Here is a 24,349-nt window from a genome sequence, read left to right on the forward strand (position 1 = left end):
GTTCAGAGTCTTGCAATGATTCTCTGTTTCAGAAAATCATGACAAGGACAGCATCATCATGACAAGGACAGTACTGGTATCATTCTGAATGACACCTGTCATATCCAAAATGATTCTACCTTCAATTATAAGCATCTGACTACTTCATTTATGCATTGTAATATGTGTTTTATGTTAAATTACTTCACAGTTTAGGCATTATGTTGTTTGGGGATACAATTATTTTGTCAGGTGAATGTATTGCAAATATTTTCTCCAAATTTTGGGCTTATCTTTTTCTTCTTTTAAAAAATCTTTCTATGCTATCTAATTTTAAGCATGTGTACGTAGTATCGTTTCCTTTCTTTTATTTACTTACTTATTTTATTTCAATAGGTTTTTGGGGTACAAGTGGTGTTTGGTTACATAAGTTCTTTAGTGGTGATTTCTGAAATTTTGGTGCACCCATCACCCGAGTAGTGTACAGTGTACCCAATGTGTAGTCTTTTATCCCTCACCCTTCTTCTACCCTTTTCCCAAGTCCCCAAAGTTCATTGTATCATGCTATGCCTTTGCATCCTCATATCTTAGCTCACACATATGAGTGAGAATATACAATGTTTGGTTTTCCATTCCTGAGTTACTTCACTTAGAATAATAGTCTCCAACTCCATCCAGGTTGCTGCAAATGCCATTATTTCATTCCTTTTTTATGGCTGAGTGGTATTCTATGGTGTGTATTTATATATATTAATCACATTTTCTTTATCCACTTGCTGTTAATGGGCATTTAGGCTGGTTCTATGTTTTTGCAACTTCGAATTGTGCTGCTATAAACATGCACATGCAGTGTCTTAAGTGTCTTACGTCATAGAATGACTTCTTTTCCTTCGGGTAGATACCCAGTAGTGGGATTGCTGGATCAAATGGTAGTTCCACTTTTAGTTCTTTAAGGAATCTCCACACTGTTTTCCATAGTGGTTATAGTAGATTTCCTTCCCACCAGCAGTGTAAAAGTGTTCCCTTTTCACCAAATCCACACCAACATCTATTGTTTTTAAATTATTTATTTATTTATTTTATTATGGCCATTCTTGCAAGAGTCAGGTGGTATCACGTTATGGTTTCGATGTGGATTTTTCTGATCATAGGTGATGTTGAGCATTTTTTCATATATTTGTTGGCCATTTGTCTATCTTCTTTTGAGAATTGTCTATTCATGTCCTTAGCCCAGTTTTACAGGGGATTGTTTGTTTTTTCCTTGCTGGTTTGTTTGTAGATTCTAGATATTGGTCCTGTGTCAGATATATATATTGCGGACATTCTCTCCCACTCTGTGGGATGTCAGTTTACTTTGCTGATTGTTTCTTGTGTTGTGCAGAAGCCTTTTAGTTTAATTAAGTCCCATCTATTTATCTTTGTTTTCATTGCATTTGCTTTTAGGTTCTTGGTCATGAAGTGTTTGCCTAAGCTAACGTCTAGAAGGATTTTTCCAATATTATCTTCTAGAATTTTTATGGTTTTGGGTCTTAGATTTAAGTCTTTGATCCATCTTGAGTTGATTTTTTGTAAGGTAAGAGATTAGGATCCAGCTTCATTCTTTTACATGGGGCTTGCCAATTATCCCAGCACCGTTTGTTGAATAGGGTGTCCTTTCCCCACGTTATGTTTTTGTTTGTTTTGTTTGTTTGGTCAAAGATCAGTTGGCTGTAAGTATTTGGCTTTATTTCTGGGTTCTCTATTCTGTTCCATTGGTCTATGTGCCTATGGTGGGTGCAGGGTTAGGCATGTCTGAACTCAGACTCTCTTTGGGTCGGGCTTGCTGAGGCTGCTGTGCGGGATAGAGGTGTGGTTCTCAGACCAATGGAGTTATGTTCACAGGGGAATTATGACTGCATCTGCTGTCATACAGGTCTCCAGGGAAGTGGGGAAAAGCCAGCAGTTACAGGCCTCACCCCGCTCCCATGCAGCTCAAAAGGCTAGTCTCATTCCTACTGCCCCACCCAACAGCACTGAGTTTATCTCCAGGCAGTAGGCGTGCAGGACTGAGAATCTGGCCCAGGTTACCAGTCTCCTGGCTGAGAAAGCAAGCAGGGCTTTCAAGTTTTGTGCCTCCCTGTGTCTGCTGCAACTTCTGTGCTGTGCCTGCACTGGCTATCCACCCCTCCCCCAGGTTCTGTCCAGGAAACTTCACGTTCTGTCAACATTGTAACAAAATACGGCTAGAAGTTTTCTTCTCCCTGTGTTTTTTTCCCAGTTTCTCTGTCAGTCCTCCCCAAGCACCCCTGTGAGACAAAGTTGGAAATAACTTCCCTGGGGACCAAGAGTGCCCGCAGGACTCTTCCCGCTGCTTCTTCTACCTCTGTATTTTGCTTGGCTCTTTAAGTTTCTCTCAACTCCAGGTAAGGTCACATTATACTCCTGTGATCTGGACTTTGAGGGTCCCCAGTGAGGGTGTGTATTCCAGGGCGGACGACTCCCGTTTCATGCTTTCACCCTTTTTATACTCACAGTGTTTTGGCTGTCTCCAGGGGTCTACAGCAGCAATCCGCTTCCTTTGAAGGGCCTGTGGATCCTCTCAGCTTTCCTGGTATGTTGCTGCAGTAGTTTTTGAAGCCAAAGTTCACAGCGTGAGTCTCCACACGCTGCTCTGTCTGTCCAAGTGGGAGCTGCAAGTTAACCCTGCCTCCTGTTTGCCATTTTTTCCTCTTTTTATTTTCTTAACAGTTCCTTTTGATGAGCAGGTGATTTGAATTTTAGTAGAAAAGCCTAAATTATATTTCTAATATTTAGTGCTTTTATGTTCTGTCAAAAATTATGGCTACCCAAAGTTCACAAAGATAGTCTCCTGTTTTCTTCTGGAATTTTTGTTGTTTCCACTCCTATGTTTAGGTTTGTAATATATTTCAAATTAATTTTTATATGGCATAAAATAGAGATTGTGAGGGGTTTTGCATATGGATGTCCAGTTGTTTCAGCACTATTTATTAAAAATACAAAGCTTTTGCTATTGAATTACCTTGAAACTTGTTAAAAATCAATTGATTGCGTATGTGTCTCTATTTATAGGCTTTCAAAAAACGTTGTTGCTGTTTCTCCTTACACAAATATCATGTTGTCTACTATGGCTTTTATTGTACTATTAGGTGGTAAGATTCGTCTAACTTTATTCTTTTTCAAAATTGTTTTTGCTAATCTAAGACCTTTGCATTTCCATATAAGTTTATGAATCATCTTGTCAATTTCTACAAAAAAGCATGTTGGGAGTTTGATTAAGATGGCTGAGAGAGACAGCAAATCTACAGGCTGAGTAACATGGCTCTGGACTCAGGGTGCCTGAATTCAAATGGCTACTCAGCCGCTTGCTATCTATGTGCCCTAGAACATCTGTAATCAAGATATTAATTACATGCCCCCTCTGTGATCAGAATAATTATAAAACATACCTCCTATGGTTGTTGAAAGGATTAAATAATTTGCATATAGAACTGCCTACTGGAAATCTCTAATTAGATACATTATAAACATTTCAAATTTGAAATATACAAAACCAAACTCCTGATTTCCCCTCTTTCCTAAACCGCTCCATCTACTGACTTCCTCATCTCAGTATACTAAAATTCCATTTTACCTGTCCTCAAGACAAAAGCCTTGTGGTTTCTTGTGCCAGACGCCTTGAAATCATCCGTAACACGTTGTTATTTCTCATATCAAATATCCAAAATGTCAGCAAATCTTGTAGTTTCTACCTTTAAAGATATGAACCTGGCCACGTTTTACAACCTCATTGCAACCACCCTGACACTCTCATCTGGATTCTTGCAATAATTTCCTAACTGATCTCTGAGCTTCCACCTATGTATCCAAACAATCTATTATCAGCACAGCATTCATTGCATTACTGTGAAGACTTAAGCCAGATCATGACATTTCTCTGTTCAAAACCCTCTTCAAACAGAAATACCTTCAAAATCTGTTCATCATCTCCCCCAAAACCGCATCATTATCTGACCCCTTCTTCTATGACCTTATTTCCTATGATACTATCCTAATACCCTTGCTGCTGCAGCCACACTGGTCTCCCCACTATTTCTTAACCATACAGCACAATTCTTCCTTTGGATCTTTGCAGTTGCTTTTCCCTTTGCCTGGAAGTCTCTTCCCCCAGATGTTTGCTTGGCTTGCTTCCTTATCTCCTTCAGCCTTTGATTCCAATGTCAACTTCTCAATCAGGACTTCCCTAGCCACCATATTTAAAATTATTTGTATATATTGACATATGCAATATTTCCTAACTTTCGAATTCTAATTTCTTCAAGTACTTTCCATCACTTTATGTATTATATAACTTAGAAATATATTTATTGTATGTCCCTCTTCACCCTTATATTAATGGGTACTTGACTTGTGTATAAAGTCCATGAAAAAAAGGGATTTCTTATATTTTGTTCATTCCTATGTTCTAAGTATCAAAAGTGTGTCTGGCATGTAGCTGTTGAATAAATATTGAATAAATATGAATGAATACATAAATGAAATGAGATAATACACAAAAGGAATTTAGCACAGTTCCAAGAGCTCAGAAAATTCTTGATAAATGTCAGCCATTATAATTTTAACATTTACACCTGTGTTCAGTTTCCCAGCTTTCCATAGCATTAAAGCATGTTCTAAGTCTCGGAAGAAGGAGGAGAACTCTTTTATCTCTTTATCATTGACAGTAACACTACTTGTGTTTAGTTGGGCAGAAATGCCAGAATGCTCTGGAATTCCTCAGGCTGAGAGTTAGCTGTACCTGTCCAGACTATTGCCTACCCAAGGACATAGTCAAAGATAAAAATTTGATTTACTATTCCCCTATCTTGAATAAAAGCTCACTTTCAAATCCCATCAGCACCTCCAAAATCCTTTCTAATCACTCATTTATCCAACTCCCCTTACCCTTACCTCTATGATACTCCCACACCCATGTCACGGTCTGGTGCTTTCTATGATGCCCTTTCATCAGGTAAATCTATTTCTTCAAGTCAGGGAATAAAGAACCCAAGATACACCTCCAAAACAGGCACTTGTGGAAGCAGTAGTTGAGCAACAGCCTTAAAATGTTTTTCAGCGGCAGAAAATCAACTAAGTAAATAGGTAGACTCTTCATTGAGCCAAAAATTTTTGGGGGGAAGGAGTTGAACCTAATAGATTCACATACCTTTTTGCTATTGATTTCCTTTTATTATTTATATACTTCCATGAAAATTGTAAACAAGACCAAATTAAACATTTTTTCCTAATATAAATCTCCCCAAATTGAAATCTAAGGACATAAATTATTTTCAGACAATTGTGTTACCTCCAGAACTCAGAACTACAGAAATTCAGACTTATTATTAATGAAATCAGAGTATAAAGTTCTTGCAGACCATATGAGAAGAACTTCACTCCTACAATGCAATTCTAAAGCTATAAAATATGTTCAGAGATTACCTGCACCACCTTCCCCACTTTACATAAGAGGAATCCAGTTCTCCAAGAAGTAAAAGGCCTTGACCAGGGTCACAGAGTGAGCTAGCAGCAGAACAAAGACTAGAAATGGGGGCTTTTAGCTTCATGCCTGCACTGCTCCCTCATGACCTAGCTCCCATTCAAACCAGGTACTTTCCTTATTGTGAGTCCTGAATATTGAACACTGTAATTGCACAAGGATATCTGAGTTCATACAGCTTACAAAGACTTAAGCAATTTAATTCAATTTGATGAAAGAATTGCAATGACTTTCCACCCTATGCAAAGCCAGAGAGAGAACCCACAGACAAAAGAACATGACCTGGATTTGTTTGAAAGGCCTCCACAAATCTAAAGCAGCACATCACTTAGAACATTACTAGCTGCAACAAAGGAAGTGTCTTCTTTTGATTATGTTAAGAGAGCAAGATCTAATCCACATCATACCTGTGATGATAAAGCACTTATTCAGATAAAGAAAGAATAGTACTTCATGCCAGATTCATTTTATCAGGATAGAGTACAAACAATTCCACAGAACCTGACATATAGTTCTCGTTATGTTAACCTCATGGCTCTTGATATAGAAATATTTTAACTTATAAAATCGTTATTACATACTACACTGCTTCATAATGGAGAGCTATCTGGTATCTAACAGCAATTTTAAGGGGCTTATATTTTAGGTAGCAAGATCATAATCCAGAATCCAGAGACAAACAATAATAATGTTGCATGCTCTCCCACAAGAGCTCTTGTATGCTGTCCTCTACCAGAGTTTTTGGAAGCAGGTCAAGAATGGCTTTCCCAGCAGAGGAAAAAGTGATTGCTAAGCTATAATTTAGGGCAACAACACAACTGAATTTCAGTAGCATATACCATCAAGAATGAGTTTTTTCTTCTATATAATTCTGTAAGCAAAGTATTCTGTCTGTATTAATTCCCCATAATAATTATGATTACTTGAGCAGCTAAAAACAATTAAGAGGATTATTCTTATATGTGATTGAGTAACCAAACTTATGTATTAAAGGAAAAGGAAGAATAAATATAGTGTAGATTTTTTCAGGTGTGGGTCTAAATTACATCTGGGGATCCAAAAATGAATAAAACACATTTCTCACTCCTAAGGAATTCAAGCTTAGTTGAGGGGCATTGGTGTGTAAATAACAAGTGCTATACTCTACTGGGGAAAGCTCAGGGTCTACAGTCATACAGATCTAGAATTGAATCCAGCTTTGTGGCTTATGATCTGAGAGACCTTAAGCAAGTTCCTTAGCCTCTACTAGGCTTTAGTTTTCTCATTTAAAAACCAGTGTACCCCTCTCTGATGTACTGTGAGGATTAAAGGGGATAATGCCGAGAAGGGGCTTAGTACTTCTCCGGGTATTAGTGTGTAAGATTACCTTATTATTAAACAAGCTGCAAATACATAGGTACTATTAGAAATATAAGTAATGTGTCATGAAAGCAATTTATTCAGTCTAATAATTAGACTTCTGCTCTGTACACATGCCCTTTATAAAGCCAGCACAAATCAAGTGTGTTTTATGAGTTATGTTTTAGACATTTTGGAGCAATAATCATAAGGTTATTACTATTTCAGATCAAAGTGCAATGGCTATGCAAGGGGTAACCATTTCTCTAAAATTGCCATCTCCATGACTGATTCAGGAAAAAAATACAAATCTATTATCTGCTTTGCTAAAATAAAATTGTCTAATGAAAGTAAATCACCAGGAAACCCAATTTACTCTACAGTGAAATTTGGCTTAAACTTAATCTTACTTATGCCTAGGCAAACAGTTTTCTGGCAAAACTACATGGTTTCTTCAAGAAACAGACTCACCTAGAAGTCGTCATGGACCCCAAAGACAGAGTTATTTTATACCTGTGTCATCTTGAACTATCATGCAATGACTTTTTAAAAATAAACTTTTAGAGCAGTTTTAGATTTACAGAAAAATTGCAAAGAAAGAGAATTCCTGAATACCCACCACCCAATCTTCCCTAATGTTAACATCTTACATTAGGATGGTGTTAATTGCCACCCTATAGAAACAGGATGAATCCCTGCCCAAAATTTGATTTGGATGTCAAGACCAATGATGTCACACATGCATGCACACACACACACATCGCCCCCCAAGAGGTTATGAAAATATTTTCTATAATGAGGTGTTTTTTCAAAGAGCAAGGGAGCCTTCCCAAAATAGTTTCAAATGGCTTAAATAGCCAGAAAAGGAGACAGGCTTGAGATTTTTTAAACTGATACATAATAATTGCATATGTATATGGGATACATCTGACATTTCAATACATGTCTACAGTGTGTAATAATCAAATAAGAGCAATTGGCATAACCATCACCTCAAATATTTATCATGTCTTTGTGCTCAGAACATTCAAAATCCTCTCTTCTAGCTATATTAAAATATACAATAAATTATGGTTAACTATAGTCACCCTCCTATGCTACAGAACATTATAACTTATCTAACTATAATTTTGTACCCATTAACCAACTTCTTCCCATCCTTTCCCCCTACCCTTCCCAGCCTCTGGTGACCACTATTCTACTCTCTACTTCTCTGGGATCTACTTTTTTAGCTCTAACATATGAGTGACAACATGGGATACTTATCTTCTGTGCTGGCCTATTTCAATTAACATAATGTCCTCCAGGCTCATTGCAAATGACAGAATTTCATTCTTTTTATAGCCAAATAATATTTCATTATGTATATGTACTAGATTTTAAAAATTCATTTACCTATCGATGGATAGTCACATTGTTTCCATATCTTGGCTATTGTGAGTAGTGCTGCAGTAGCCACAAATAAAGATCCTGCACAAAGCCTTAGTGTTCTGAAAATATCCAGAAATGAAGCAAATTGACTATATTCAAATTACACCACAGTTAAGGGCACATCACCAGATAAGAAAGAAAAAGCACAAGAACTTTGGCAATTCAAAAACCCAGAGTGTCTCCTTACTCCTTATGACCACAATGGCTCCCCAACAATGGTTTCTAGCCAAACAAAAATGGCTAAAAAGACAGACAAGAATTCAAAATCTCAATGGTAATGAAGTTCATCAAGATTCAGGAGAAAGTTGAAACCCGATTTAAGGAATCTAGGGAACCCAAGAAAATGATTCAAGAGCTGAAATAAGGTAATTGAAAATATTAACAGCAGAATAGACAAAGCTGAGGAAAGAGTTTCAGAGCTCAAAGACCAGTTACTCAAATCAACTCAGACAAAAATGAAGAAAAAAGAGTAGAAAAGAATGAAGAAAACCTTTAAGAAATAAGGGATTATGTAAAGAGACCAAACCTGCCATTCATTTGTGTCCCTGAAAGAGACAGAGAGAGAGCAAGCAACATGAAAAGCATATTTGAGGATAATGTTTATGAACATTTTCTCAACATCACTAGAAAAATCAAAATTCAAATTTAGGAAATTCAGAGAACTTCTGCAAGGTATTATACAAGATGACCATCCCCAAGACAAACAGTTATCAGATTCTCCAGGGTCCAGGTCCCATAGAAGTAGAGAGTAGAAAGAAATATATTAAAGGCAGCTAGAGAAAAGGGGCAGGTCATCTACAAAGAGAACTTCATTGGGCTAACAGTGGACCTTTCAGCAGAAACCCTACAAACTAGAAGAGAATGATATGCAGGATTCAGGATCTTTAAAAAAAGAAATTATAACCAAGAATTTTATATCCAGCCAAACTAAGTTTCATAAGTAAAAGGAGAAATAATTTTTTTTCAGACAAGCAAATGCTAAGGAAATTTGTTATCTCCAAATATCCCTTACAAGAGGTCCTAAAGCAGTGCTAAACATGGAAACAAAAAACATTACCAGCCACTACAAAACATACAGAAGTACAGAGATCATTGACACTGCAAAGCAACTACACAATCAAGTCTACATAACAATTAGCTAACAACATAATGACAGGATCAAATCTGCACATGTACATATTAACCTTGAACATAAATGGGCTAAACATCCCACTTAAAAGACACATAGAGGCAGGCTGGAAAAAGAAGCAAGACTTAACTGTACAATGTCTTCAAGAGACCAATCTCACATGCAATAACACCCATAGACTCAAAGTAAAGGGATGGAGAAAGCTCTATCAAACAAATAGAAAAGAAAAAAGAAAGCAGGGGTCGCTATTCTAATTTCGGACAAAACTGACTTTAAACCAATGGTCATCAAAAAGGACAAAGAATGGCATTACATAATGATAAAGGGTTCAACTCAACAAGAAGACTTTATGATCCTAAATATATTTGCACAGAACACTGGAGCACCAAAATCTATAAAACAAGTTCTTAGAGACAAATGAAGAAAGTTTACAAACCACGAAATAATAGGAGACTTCAATGCCCTACTGACAGTACTAGACAGACTGTCGAGGCAGAAAACTATAAAATATTTTTGGGACCTAAACTTGAGACCTCACCAAATGGACCTAACAGCCATATACAGAACACTCCTCTAGACAACTTAGTATACATTCTTTTCATTTGCACTTGGCACATACTGTAAAATCAAGCACATGCTCAGTCGTAAAGCAATTCTCAATAATTTTTTTAAAAATACTAGAATCATGGCAACCGCACTCTCAGAATGCAACACAATAAAAATATAATTGAATACCAAGAAGATCCCTCAAAACTATACAATTAAATGCAAATTAAATAATCTGCTCCTGAATGACTTTTGGGTAAACAATAAGACAGGAATCAAGAAATTCTTTGAAACTAAAGAAAGCAGAGATAGAATATATCAGAATCTCTGGGACACAGCTAAAGCAGTGTTATAGGAAAGCTTATACCACTAAACTCCCACATAAAAATGTTAGAAAGATCTCAAATTCACAACATAACATCATACCTAGAGGAACTAGGAAAACAAGAGCAACCCAATTCTGAAACTAGCAGAAGAAAATAAAAACAAAATTAGAGCTGAAATAAACAAAATTGATGTGCAAAACCATAGAGAAGATCAATAAAATAAAAAAATGGTTCTTCAAAACCATAAATAACATTGATAGGCCACTAGCTAGATTAATCAAGAACAAAAAGAACATTTAGATAAACATGATCAAAAATTACAAAGGGGACATCACCACCAACACCATAGAAATACAAAAGGCCATTGGAGACTATTACAAACACATCAATGCATATAGGCTAGAAGATCAACAAAAAAAATGGATAAAATCCTGGAAACATACCACCTCCCAAGATTGAATCAGGAAGATATTTAAACCCTGAACAGATCAGTAATGAATTATGAAATTTAATCAGTTATAAGAAGCCTACCTACCAGAAAAAGCCCTGGATCAAACAGATTCACAGTCAGATTCTGCCAGACATACGAAGAAGAGCTGGTACCAATCCTTCTAAAACTATTCAAAAAAACTAAGGAAGAGGGACTCCTCCCTAACTCATTCTGTGAGGCCAGCATCATTCTGATACCAAAACCTGGCAGAGAGACAACAATAACAAAAAAAGAAACTTCATGCCAACATCTCTAATAAACATACATGCAAAAATCCTCAAAAAAAAAAAATCCTAGCAAACCAAATCAAGCAGCATATTGAAAAGCTAGTCCACCATGATGAAGTAGGCTTCATTCCTGAGATGCAAGGTGGTTCAACATATACCATTCAACAAATGTGATTTGCCACATAAATACAGCTAAAAACAAAACTACATGATCATCTCAATAGATGCAGAAAAGACTGGCAATAAAATTCAATATTTTTTATGCTAAAAACTCTCAACAAACTAGGCATTGAAGGAACATATCTCCTCACAATAATAACAGCCATTTATGATACAAGTAACATCATACTAAATGAGCAAAACCTGGAAGCATTCCCCTTGAGAACTGAAAAAAGACAAAGCTGACCACTGTCGCCTCTCCTAGATCTAATTCCAACATAGCTCTACAAATCTTACCCAGAGCAATCAGGCAAGAGAAAGAAAGGGCTTCCAAATAGGAAGAGAGAAAGTCAGACTATCTCTATTTCCAGAAGATATGGTTCTATACCTAGAAAACCCCATAGTCTCTGCCCAAAGGCTCCAAGATCTGATAAACAACTTCAGCAAACTTTGAGGATACAAAATCAGCGTATGATTGTTTTCTTGAATTCTTTTTCAGACTTGTTTGCTATTGAGGTATAGAAACATTACTAATTGTTAAAAAAAAAATTTAAAAAAAAAAGAAACATTACTAATTGTTGTATGTTGATTTTGTATCCTGTAACTTTATTTAATTCATTTATTAGTTCTAACAGTGTGTGTGGGCGGGGGACGGGGGTGAAGTCTTTATGTTTTTTCTAAATATAAGAGCATGTCATCTGCAAATAGTGACAATTTGATTTTCTTCTTTCCAATTTAGATATCCTTTGTTTCTTTCTCTTGCCTAATAGCTCTGGCTAGGACTTCTAGTACTATGTTGAATAAAAGTAGTAAAAGTTTTGTTTTCTCCACTCTTGTTTTTCTCCAGCTCTTAGAGAAGAGGCTTTCAACTTTCTCCAGGTAGGCTGATGTTAGTTGTAGGTATTTCGTATTTGGCCTTCTTGTTTTGAGGTATGTTTCTTTTATATCTAATTCACTGAGAGTTTTCATCATGAAGAGAGGTTGGATTTTATCAAATGCCTTTTCTGCATTATTGATATTTGGGTTTTGTCCTTCATTCTGTTGATGTGATTTGTCACATTTATTGATTTACATTAAATCATCCATACATCCCTGGGACAAATTGTATTTGATCATTGTATATAATATTTTTAATGTGCTGTTGGATTCTGTTTGCTAGTATTTTGTCGAGGATTTTTGTGTCTTCATTCATCAGGGATAGTGACCTGCAGTTTTCTTTTTTTGTTATGACTTATCTGGTTTTGTTATCAGGGTAATGATGGCCTTGTAGAATTAATGTGGAAGAATTCTCTCCTTCAATTTCCTTGAATAGTTTAAGAAAAATTAGTCTAGCTAATTTGTTAGTCTAGCTAAAGATTTGTCGATTTTATTTATTTTTTCAAAACACAAACTCTTGGTTTTATTGATGTTTTGTATTTTTGTCTCAATTTTATTTATTTCTGCTCTGATCTTTATTATTTCTTTCCTTCCACTAATTTGGGGTTAGTTTTATGTTTTTCTAGTTCATTGAGGTGCATCATTAGGTTGCTTATTTGAAATATCACTACTTTTTTATGTAGATATTTTTGTTACATAATTCCCTGCTTTTGCTGTATACCATAGGATTTGGTATGTTTTGTATTCACTTATATTTGTTTAAAAATTTTTTAAAATTTTCATCTTAATTTCTTCATTGAGCCATTGATCATTTAGTAGCATGTTGTTTGCTTTCCATGTATTCACAGAGTTCACAAAGTTCTTCTAATTGTTGATTTCTAATTTTAGCTCATTGTGGTCAGAAATTTGATATTATTTTAATTTTTAAAACTTTGCTATGACTTACTTTGTGCCATAACATACGGTTACCTTTGAGGATGTTGCATGTGCCAATGGGAAGAATGTGTATTCTGTGGCTGTTAGATCAAATGTTTTGCAAATATCAGAGGACCATTTGGCTTAGAATATAGTCTAACTCTGATGTTTCTTTGTTGATTATATATCTAAAGTATTTTCCCATTTTTGAAAGTGGAATGAAGAAGTCCCCTACTATAATTGGATTACAGTCTACCTTTCCCTTTATATCTAATAATACATGCTTTATATACTTGTTGTTCCAGTATTGGTGCATATATGTTTACAATTATTATATCCTCTTGCTGAATTGACAATTTTATCATTACATAATGACATCGCTTTATAAAGCTTTTGACTTAAAGTCTATTTTATCTGATACAAATATAGCTATTCCACCTAGTTCTTGGTTTTCAATTGCATGAAATATTTTTTCCCTCCCCTTCATAATTTGTCTGTGTTTGTCCCTATAGGTGAAGTGAGTCTGCTACAGGTAGCATATAATTAGGTCTTGTTTTTTAATCTATTCTACCACTTTATATCTTGTATTTGGAGAACTTAATTTATTTATACTCAAGGCTGTTTTTAATAGGTATAGACTTACTTCTGCAATTTTGTTAATTGTTTGTCCTAGTTGTTTTCTGTAATCCTTTGTTCACTTCTTCCTCTTTTGCATTCTTTGTGATTTGATGGTTTTCTGTACAGGTAGGTTTTGGTCCTTTTCATTTACTTTTGTGTGTCTACTGTTAGTTTTTGCTTTGTGTTCACCGTGAGGCTTACATAAAAAATCTTATAACAAGTTAATTTAAACTGGTAAGAGCTTAATTTTGATTGCATATACAAACTCCTCTTTTATTCCATCTCCTCCCATATTTTATGTTTTAGATGTCACACTTTACATCTTTTCATACTATTAGTAAATTATTGTCACTTTAGTTGTTTTAAATAGTTTTGCCTATTGATCTTTATACTAGAAATATACTAATAATTGATTTTCTCACCACCATTACAGTATCAGAGTGCTTTGAATTTGATAATGTACTTTCTTAATTTTACCATGCATTTTGTATTTTATATGATTTCTATGTTATCAATTTTCATCCTCTTCCTTCAGCTTGAAAAACTTCAGCATTTTTTTGTAATCCAGGTCTAGTGGTAATAGATTCTCTCAGCTTTTATTTGATACTTTTTCTTAACCCTTAATTTTTGAAAGGCAGGATTTCTTGGTATAGTATTCTTGGTTGACAATCTTTTTATTTCGGAATTTTGAATTTATCATCCCACTCCCTTTGACTTGCAAGGTTTTCTGTGGTAAATTGGTTGATAGCTTATGGCAGTTACTCTATATGGAACAATTCACTTTGCCCTTGCTGCTTTCAATGCTGTCTCTTTGTTTTTAACTTTTGAAAATTTGACTATGATCTGTTATGGTGTTAGTCTCTTTGAATTCATCTTCTTGATATCTTATGGGCTTGATGGATCTGGCTTTCTAATTCCTTTCCCAGAATTCATTTCCCAGATGTGAGAAGTTTTCTGCAATTATTTCTTTGAATGTGTTTTCTGTTCTTTGCTCATTCTTCTTTTACTTCCATGCCAATAATGTATAAGCTGTTCCACTTGATGATATTCCATAGGTCTCTTAAGCTATCTTCACTCTTTTTAATTTCTTTTGTTCCTCATATTGGTTTATTTTCAGTGATCCTTTCTTCTGCTTCATAAAGTCTGATGTTAAACCCTTCTATTAAAATTTTTAGTTCGGTTATAGCATCCTTCAAATAGATTATTTTCATTTGGTATTTCCTTTATGCTTTCTATCTCTTTTTCGAAGTTATCGACATCTTGCCTTGTTGTCTTGACCACTGTGAACATCTTTATACCATTATTTTGAATTCCCTGTCAGGTAAACTGCATACTCTACTCTATTTGAGTTGATTTCTGGAGACTTATCTTGCTCTTTTCTTTGGAATATATTCTCTTGTTTCTTCATGTTCCTTGATTCTCTGTGTTGGTTTCTGTGCTTTAAATAATACACCTATATCTCTCCAAGACTGGACTTGTATAAGAGAAAAATTTTTTTAAATCCCTTTTTTTCCCTCTGGTGGACAATGACATGTGTACACTGGTCCCTTGGCACCCAGAGCTAAGAGATTTCAAATACTATTCCTTAGGTGAATGTTGTAGGATTTGAGACCCTTGATGTGAGTGCAGACTCTTCCCAAACTAGAGGAGGATTAATAATTGACTGTCTCTTTAACTCCTCCATGGATGCAAGTTAGTTAGAATCCAGGCCGCCAGCCAGCTACTGGAAAGGTGTTTTGTAAATCCCTCTCAAGTGGACTTGGGGGGAAACAGAGAGCTGTGGGCTTTTTAAAGCTCCTTCTCTTTAGTGTTCCCAAGGGGATAAAGTCCTTAGCAGTGCTTATGCACATGTATAAACTTCCACTTTTTTTCCTACTGTCTAGAGAGGCATGGACATGTCTAATCCCCTGCATTTCTAAAGTTTGTGAATCAATCACCATACCTTGGGGAAATTTAAGGTGTGGGTCCTCTACGTGAGGTCCAGGTCTTCCTCTCTACACAAAGAACCTGGGTGTTGAGATTTCTTTCCCAGCATCAGGGAAAGTCAGAAGTTTCCTATTCCACCATGTTGGTGACATTACCCACCCATTCTTAGAATTTTTATTATGGTTAAAGTGTTGGGCCAAGGTGAGCATTCCTGCCTAGGGATGGGAGCTTATGTGATTTGAATCTACCAGTAGTACTAAAGAGGGGAACACCCAAGCTTTATTATTAACTTGCCCAGATTGGGGGCAGAAGGGGAAGATGGGTAAGTAATGCTTAAAAGTCATCATCAGTCAAACCATCAACATATGGAGTCAGCTTTTTCATTATACATTGTCCTTTTTTAACTATTAGTGAATCAATAGTCATATATTTTATTAGCTAAAGTCAGCATTTTATTCATATTTCCTTAATGTTTAGCTAATGTCCTTTTTCTGTTTGCATTATGTTTATTTATTTTTTTTAAATCTAGGACTCATTTATTTTCTTCACGTAAATAGCACAATAGTTGCCACAGGACAAGAAGGAATCAAATGACAAATTTATTTTGATTAATTATCAAGAAAGTAGAGAATATGATATTCCTTTCACTTTCTGATGCAAGACCCAACTCGTGAGCCTGAGCATGTCATTGCCCTGGGACCTCTGCTGCATACTGTTTGGTGCCAATTATATATTTGCTTCTCTCTCTCACTGACACACCTTCCTGTCACCTTGCTCTCCTATCAACATGTCATTTTGTAGAAGGGGCAGCAGAAGATAGGAGGAACATAGATCTCAACCTGAGGTAAGCTCTAGGGTGTCTAAATATTAACAGTTATTGTCTATTGTATATCAACAATTGTATTGGACCACCATCAAGATTTTGCCATACCAATATTTCTTCTCTGTTATGATTTACTTAATATTTTTCTCAAAATTCATTCACTTTTTTAATAGTTACATTTCTGAAAACATTTTCAAATTAAAACATAACTAATGAAAGGAAAATTACTTTGCATTCCACCTAAAATCAACCCAAATGCTCCTAGTGGTATAGGTCTCACAGCATGGGAAATACTGCTCTATACTATTCATTTATCAATGAATAGGAATACTACATGATGTTTCTCTTACCCATTGAGCAGTTAAATTGTTTTTTATTAAACTTTAAGCTCTGGGGTACATGTGCAGAATGTGCAGGTTTGTTACATAGGTATACACGTGCCATGGTGGTTTGCTGCACCCATCAACCCGTCACCTACATTAAGTATTTCTCCTAATGCTATCCCTCGCCTAGCTCCCCATCTCCCAGTAGGCCCCAGTATGTGATGTTCCCCTCCCTGTGTCCATGTGTTCTCATTGTTCAACTCCCACTTAGGAATGAGAACATGTGGTGTTTGGTTTTCTGTTTTTGTGATAGTTTGCTGAGAACGATGGTTTCCAGCTTCATCCATGTCCCTGCAAAGGACATGAACTCATCCTTTTTTATGGCTGCATAGTATTCCATGGTGTATATGTGCCACAGTTTCTTTATCCAGACTATCATTGATGGACATTTGGGTTGGTTCCAAGTCTTTGCTATCATGAATAGTGCCACAATAAACATACGTGTGCATGTGTCTTTATAGCAGCGTGATTTATAATCCTTTGGGTATATACCCAGTAATTGGATTGCTGGGTCAAATGGTATTTCTGGATCATTGAGGAATTGCCACACTGTCTTCCACAGTGGTTGAACTAATTCACACTCCCACCAACAGTGTAATAGTGTTCCTATTTCTCCACATCCTCTCTAGCATCTGCTGTTTCCCGACTTTTGAATGATCACCATCTAACTGGAGTGAGATGGTGTCTCATTGTGGTTTTGATTTGCATTTCTCTGATGGCCAGTGATGATGAGCATTTTTTCATGTGTCTGTTGGCTGTATGAATGTCCTCTTTTGAGAAATGTCTGTTCATATCCTGTGCCCACTTTTTGATGGGGTTGTTTGTTTTTTTCCTGTAAATTTGTTTGAGTTCTTTGTAGGTTCTGGATATTAGCCCTTTGTCAGATGAGTAGATTGCAAAAATTTTCTCCCATTCTGTAGGTTGCCTGTTCACTCTGATGGTAGTTTCTTTTGCTGTGCAGAAGCTCTTTAGTTTAATTAGATCCCAATTGTCGATTTTGGCTTTTGTTGCCATTGCTTTTGGTGTTTTAGACATGAAGTCCTTGCCCATGCCTATGTCCTGAATGGTATTACCCAGGTTTTCTTCTAGGATTTTTATGGTCCCAGGTCTTAGCTTTAAGTCTTTGATCCATCTTGATTTGATTTTCGTATAAGGTGTAAGGAAGGGGTCCAGTTTCAGTTTTCTGCATATGGCTACCCAGTTTTCCCAACACCATTTATTAAATAGGGAATCTTTTCCTCATTGCTTGTTTTTGTCAGGTTTATCAAAGATCAGATCGTTGTCATGGCATGACAAGGATGACCTTTCCAGCCTACAATACCTGCTTGACCACTAAGACCAAATAGCTCAAATTAAAGGTAACAAATTCCGCAGGGACAATTGTTCAACACAGGAAAAAGAAACCACTTTAAGAATTTTAAACTAGAAGAGATTTTACATAAGATGTTTTAAACAAAACCATTGGATGACCTGGAATAACAATGTCGGAAACTCAGCTGAGCTGGATAGAGAACTCAGCTACCCATTGTTGGAGAAGTTGATTAAAGCAGCAGTAAAGATCGAAGTAACAATCAAGCCTTCAATCACTTACTGCAATAGTATAAGCAAGAGGCCAAAACCAAAGAAACTGCCAACTCACCCAGGCCTTCTAAATTCCCCAGAAAGGTGCACTGGTGGAGGGTCAGTGAATGAGGACAGACATGGGGGTCAGCTCACTATTGAGGAAGCCCCAAACAAAAATCTCCAGTAGAATTACGAACCCTGGAGCAGGAGGTTGGAGTGGGAGGGGGAGAGCTAGGAGTAGAAGAGTATGGAGTCAGAGGAGGGAACGGTTTCTTAAGCTTTCCTCCCACTCCACTCATAAGAAAGCTTAAGCAGAAGCACCCGAAGAAAGCTCCAGCAGGAAGCCCTCAGATAAAGAAACTTCTGAATGAGGACACCTAGGTTAGGAATGCAAATAAGTTTAAGAACATGAGCCATTAGGAGGATCTGAGTTCCTGAATGCAATTCTCTTTAAAGATTGGATTGCACTGGGTATGCCCCAAGTCTGGGGAGGGCAACTTTCCTCAGAGGGGTTTGCCCGGTAAAGCCTTTGTCATTGCCTGTGGTTGAGCCTGAAATATCAAACATAGATTTTTGGCCAGGACTCCTCAGCAGGATCTAGTCAGGGCCTTCACGAAGTACATTCAGAATGACAATTGACCCACCAGAAAGCCACCATGCCACTACTTGATATTTTAAATGAAAGGATATATCTGATATCCATATCTGATACCCAGTAGAATTGGAATGCTGCTATCACCACTGTCGCTATTGTCACTACCACACCTGCCTCTAGACACCTAGCAACCTAGAGGATGGACCTTGGAGAATGTTGCAGGCAAACCTCATTTCTCTACTGTACTTTCCACCAACAGTCAATTAAAGGAAGATGAAGATCGAGTGTGTGTGGATGATACAGCAAATAAACCTTCTAGTTCTTAAAGGTTATAGTTTTCAGTGTTTAGTGAACAACGTGTCCATCTTTAAAGGATAGAAAAATGCAGGAGGCATCTTGTATCCATGAAGATACTAAAACACTGATTTCCTCAGGAAACTGGTCACTCAAACATCCATAATCTTAGTAGACTGCCCTTATAGTCATATTGCACAATGTGTGATCTGCCATCTACTGATGGCTCATTTTTCCCTCTCCTCTCTCGTCCAAGATTGGTGATAGTTTCAAATTTTTCTCCCACTATTATGTAGAATAATTTCCAAACTTGACACTCAATTGAATCACAGTATCCAGGAAAATAGGTAAAATAAGTAGGACTTCATATACCAGAAGTCATAGTCCTTTTAATACAATCAGGGCCATAAATGGCACTTAGTTCTATAACATAAAGTGCTATTATAATTATATACATGATTTTTTAAATAATTAAGTAATGTGGGACCAGTTTCTGTTGCAATAATTATAAGAAGCAAAGACCTCCAACTGAATGAATCCCTCTGAAATCTTTTAACAAACTCTGAGGAGTACTATTTGTCAAGCAAAGAAACACGGAATTAAGGTAAATGCCAGCTTAGCATGAAAAGAACAGCAACAGTCCCTACCTTCATTATCAAAGCCTGTCCCTGGCTAAGATAATCACTTAACCTTTTATGCCTTTGCTAAAACCTCATTAGTAAAAAGGAGACCTGCCTACTAAGCATAAGGGTAAGGCTTTAATGGACTTTAGAAATCATTTACATTTATGACTCAAAGCATTGAAGTGCAAATTCTTTTTATTTGAATATTTGAGGGCATTAAATGAGCATTTTTAATGGACTTCAATTGTCAAGATAAACAAAAGCTCTCAAGGGGAATGTGAATTTTAACAAACATTAAAATCAAAGAAGTAAGAAGATGAAAAAATGGAGATAAAGTATTATAATAACATCAATTTTTGCTAATCTAATTTTGTAACAAAAAACTTTTTTTTTTTTTTTTTTTTTTTGAGATGGAGTCTCACCCTGTCGCCCAGGCTGGAGTGCAGTGGCGCGATCTGGGCTCCCTGCAAGCTCCGCCTCCCGGGTTCACGCCACTCTCCTGCCTCAGCCTCCTGAGTAGCTGGGACTGCAGGCGCCCGCCATTACACCCGGCTAATTTTTGTGTATTTTTAGTAGAGTCAGGGTTTTACCGTGTTAGCGAGGATGGTCTCAATCTCCTGACCTCGTGATCTTCCCATTTCAGCCTCCCAAAGTGCTGGGATTACAGGCATGAGCCACCGCGCCCGGCCACAAAAACTTTTAAGTCTATTTTTGGCCAGGCATAGTGGCTCACCCCTGTAATCCAGCACTTTGGGAGGCTGAGGCAGGCGGATCACTTGAGGCCAGGAGTTCGAGACCAGCCTGGCCAACATGGTGATACCCTGTCTCTACTAAAAATACAAAACTTAGCCAGGCATGGTGGTGGGCACCAGTAATCGCAGCTACTCGGGAGGCTGAGGCAGGAGAATCTTTTGAACCCGGGAGGTGCAGGTTGCAGTAAGCACCACTACACTCCAGCCTGGGTGACACAGCAATACACCATCTCAAATTAAGTATATTTATTTAGTTTTAAAACTGACTTTGAAAATCTCTTTACCTGGAGAAGTTATTTCCTGAAACTATTTTCTACTGCCTTTTAGAAACACTGCCTTCCTGGTTTTGTTTCTTCTTTGTATGTTGGCTTTGTTTGGTTGGGTTATGTTTGTTTGGAAAAAAAAAAAAAAAACAACCTGAAGTGAGTCTTGAAGTATTTTTAAGTGAGCACATTTTAATTTGAAATAACATTGGATTTCGCTTGGTGAAAAGAGAGACTAGATACTGAATAATTAGTGGTATCTGATAAGATGTTTACACGGAGAAGCATAGACTCACCATGTACAAATCAACTATGATGGTGTTTGCCCACCCCACCTCTTCACCTACCTAAGGCCTATTCATCTGACATTTATCATCCAAATTTCACTTCCTCTAGGAAGCTTCCTGGATGCCTCCAAACAAGGTCAAAAGCACTATCTACATGCTTCTTAGCAATCTGTAGCTCTAACATCAACATTTTATTCTGATTTTGCATTTACCTTCTTTCCTGCATTAGAATATGTGCCAGACTAAGTCTTGCTAAACATCATTAAAAAGCACTAGTATACTGCTGGTACAGAATAAGACAACCAACAAATATTGAATGAATGAATGAATGAATGAGTGAACCCAGAGTTAAGCCTCTGCTCACTTGGTGGTTGGATTGGTTTCAGATGGAAAGTCCATAGACTGACATCAATTTGACTGATATCAGTAAGAAGGGAAGTGTAAGATACAAGGCATCAGTTTCCCGAGGGTCTTAAATGAATGCTATGTAGTCTGGACTTATTTCAGTTGTTAGCTCTAGATATGAGGGACAGGCAGAAGATCACTCTGAAGCAGGATGGAGCACATTTTAGTGGGCATTTATTGGTTACCTTCTCAGTATATTATCTAGTCTCTGTTATCCCAGAAATACCCCCAATTGCCAAACCACTTAGCAGAAGAAACTTAATATTTACACTCTGCTCCTATTTAATCTACCTTTTTGCTACTACCAGCTTTCCCTGGCCATGGTGACTGATTCAAGGACAGACTCATAATCTAAGGCAAAGCAATAAGTCATCAGGAGACTTACCTGCGTATCTCTCAACCATTGGAAAAAGTGAACATTCTTCGTATCTGGATGTGAACAAGAAAGTATACAACCCCAGGAGCTGCTAGAACCCATCTTGAGTTTAAAGAGTTTGCCTTATAATAAAACCAATATCAACAAAGTAGGATCTAATATGGGAAGGTACAAGTTTTTAGTGATATTGTTTGAGTCTTGGATAAAGATTCACTTAAAGCTAGAATCTGCCCTCCACATTCCTTTATAAACCTTAATGACACATGAAACTGAGCGTGTTACCTCTCAAAAGTATTCCTACAACAGTAGTCACAAACCTGTCATAACAGTCATACTACATTGAAATAATTTGTTTATATGTGCATTCCCCTATACTGTGAGCCCTCAGGGCATCAGACATGTCTTGTCACCTAGGATGGTGTCTGGCACATATTTAGTGCTCTATAAATCTTTGTAGAATTAACAAATGAATGGATGGATAAGAGTTGCAATAGAGGTAGATTATATTTCCAATTTTTTTTTATTCCAGACAAATCATATTCCTGTATTTTTCTCTATATTGCAAAGGTAATTAGATGTCCACGCTTTTTACTTTCATTTTTCTGAAGCTTTTATAAGGAAACTATGTACAAGATATCAATTTTTTTGAGAATGACTCCCACATTGGCTATTCTAGCTAATTCCCACAGGAATTCCTAAAACCAAGCAAATGATTTCAAATTTGTTGAGATCGCATAATTTACTATAGAGTAAGGAGATCTTGTCACCTTTCTTCTAAAGGAAGTGTCTGCTACAGGCATTCCCTATGGGAATGTATAATTGGAAAATTAAAAAGCATATTTAAAGGCAACGTTGTGCTATAAAAAATGTTGGCACTGCTCCAAGGTGGACTGTGTATGCTATTAGATATTTTTGAGAATTTACTCTGCCTGTGCTAAGAATTTTCAATAATTCCCTTCTTGGGTAAAATTAGGGCATCAGCATAGAAGTAAACTTCCTAACACAAGCAGCAAGTTTCCATTTGGCACCATAATGTGTTCCTAAAAACTACTTTAGGAAGCAAAATGATTAAAAATAGAACTTTTTTGCTTTCATACAATTTTCATTAAGTTTAAAACCGAAGTTATTTATTCACACAAGCAAGTAATATTTATATACTGGTTAGGTGAGATATTGATTGTGGCTTTCCTCTGCAGCCAAGAGAGAATAAAACAACTGGACAATGTAAGATGACTATGTCTCTCAGAAAGTAATACAGTAGAAAGCTTAGTTCAAAGTAAGAAACACATGGTATATATAACACCACTGTTCATTCCAGAGCCTGTGGAAGGTAGAGCTGTTTGCTCATGTCATTCTTTCATTATTTATCTGTATTAAACCTTAGAATCTTTCTTAATACCAAACTTGCAGTGTCACTAGCATTCATTTGAAATTGCTACTAGCATTGACAGGTTTAATACCCTAGACTTAAGGTGATTGGCTTACATGCCTACAACCAGGGAAATATTTTCACCTGGTGGCAACATCTTGATTTGCAGTCATAGCCCCAGGAGAAAGACTCCAACATTTTAAGTCTAATTCAGCAAAGCCAGGTCTACAAATAGTGGCAAACATAATTTAAGCAATTATCATTAAAATGATGGCTTTTACTACACTTCGTGAATTTCTAGAAGCCCCCTGCCCATGCTATCACAGGGTATTTCAATAATAATCAAATTGTTATGTAAATATGCCAAATAATTCTGTTCACCCAGACCCATTTAATTCAGCAGGAATTTGCTGATATCCTGTTATATGCATAGTTCATTAGTGGATTATTTTAGGAGTTTGAAAAAAAATATGCCTCAACATCTGTGCTTTAAAAATTTATACTATTTTAATGTCACAAATATATGTGCAGAGTTCTACTTCCACTAATGATGGAGTAGCTCATATTGGATTAAGTTTGCCAAAGACTAGAATTATAAATCAGGACATATTAAAACAAAAAAAAACCCAACTATTTAAAGATACAAGACAGTGGTCAAATGCAAGCAAAAAATGAAATTTCCTTTTGAAATAAGGAGAGTACAGTAGGTGAAATTTGTGTGTATGCGACTTTGTGCATATGGACACTCCCAAACCAATGGGATATCTAGAACTCAATTTTAAAGCTAAAGTCTCACTACCTTTAAGAGTCAGGGGATAAATTTCAGGGCTGAAATTTTTTCTGAAAAGTGAGGGATGAGACCATAAGGGAGGAAGCCACATCCAGTAATTCATTTATATATATAAAACATACACACACACCCACATACGCACATATCACACTACCATCACCACTGCCACATCACCAAAATTTCTTGGCTAGCCCCTGAACAGCACATGTATGGAAAATTCCAAGGAGCCTGACAGAAAGCAATAGGTGCAAGGCCAGAGAAACTAAGCATAAATTTCAGATCCATAATTGTTAACCAAATAAACAGCCCAATGGATCCAAAATTAATACT

At 36.6% G+C, this 24,349-nt stretch overlaps 1 protein-coding gene across 1 annotated transcript in view; it reads left to right on the plus strand.

The window, feature by feature from the left end:
* The first annotated feature begins 6,824 nt into the window (after positions 1–6,824).
* The window catches only part of RPP30 (ribonuclease P/MRP subunit p30), a 427,811-nt gene continuing 410,286 nt past the window's right edge, over positions 6,825–24,349 (plus strand). The window contains exon 1 of the mRNA XM_050805762.1: positions 6,825–6,828. The gene's annotated coding sequence lies outside the window, so the exon portion shown is untranslated. The remainder of the gene's footprint in view (positions 6,829–24,349) is intronic.

This window comes from Macaca thibetana, chromosome 9 (genome assembly GCF_024542745.1).
Source record: "Macaca thibetana thibetana isolate TM-01 chromosome 9, ASM2454274v1, whole genome shotgun sequence".
Classification (NCBI taxonomy): domain Eukaryota; kingdom Metazoa; phylum Chordata; class Mammalia; order Primates; family Cercopithecidae; genus Macaca; species Macaca thibetana.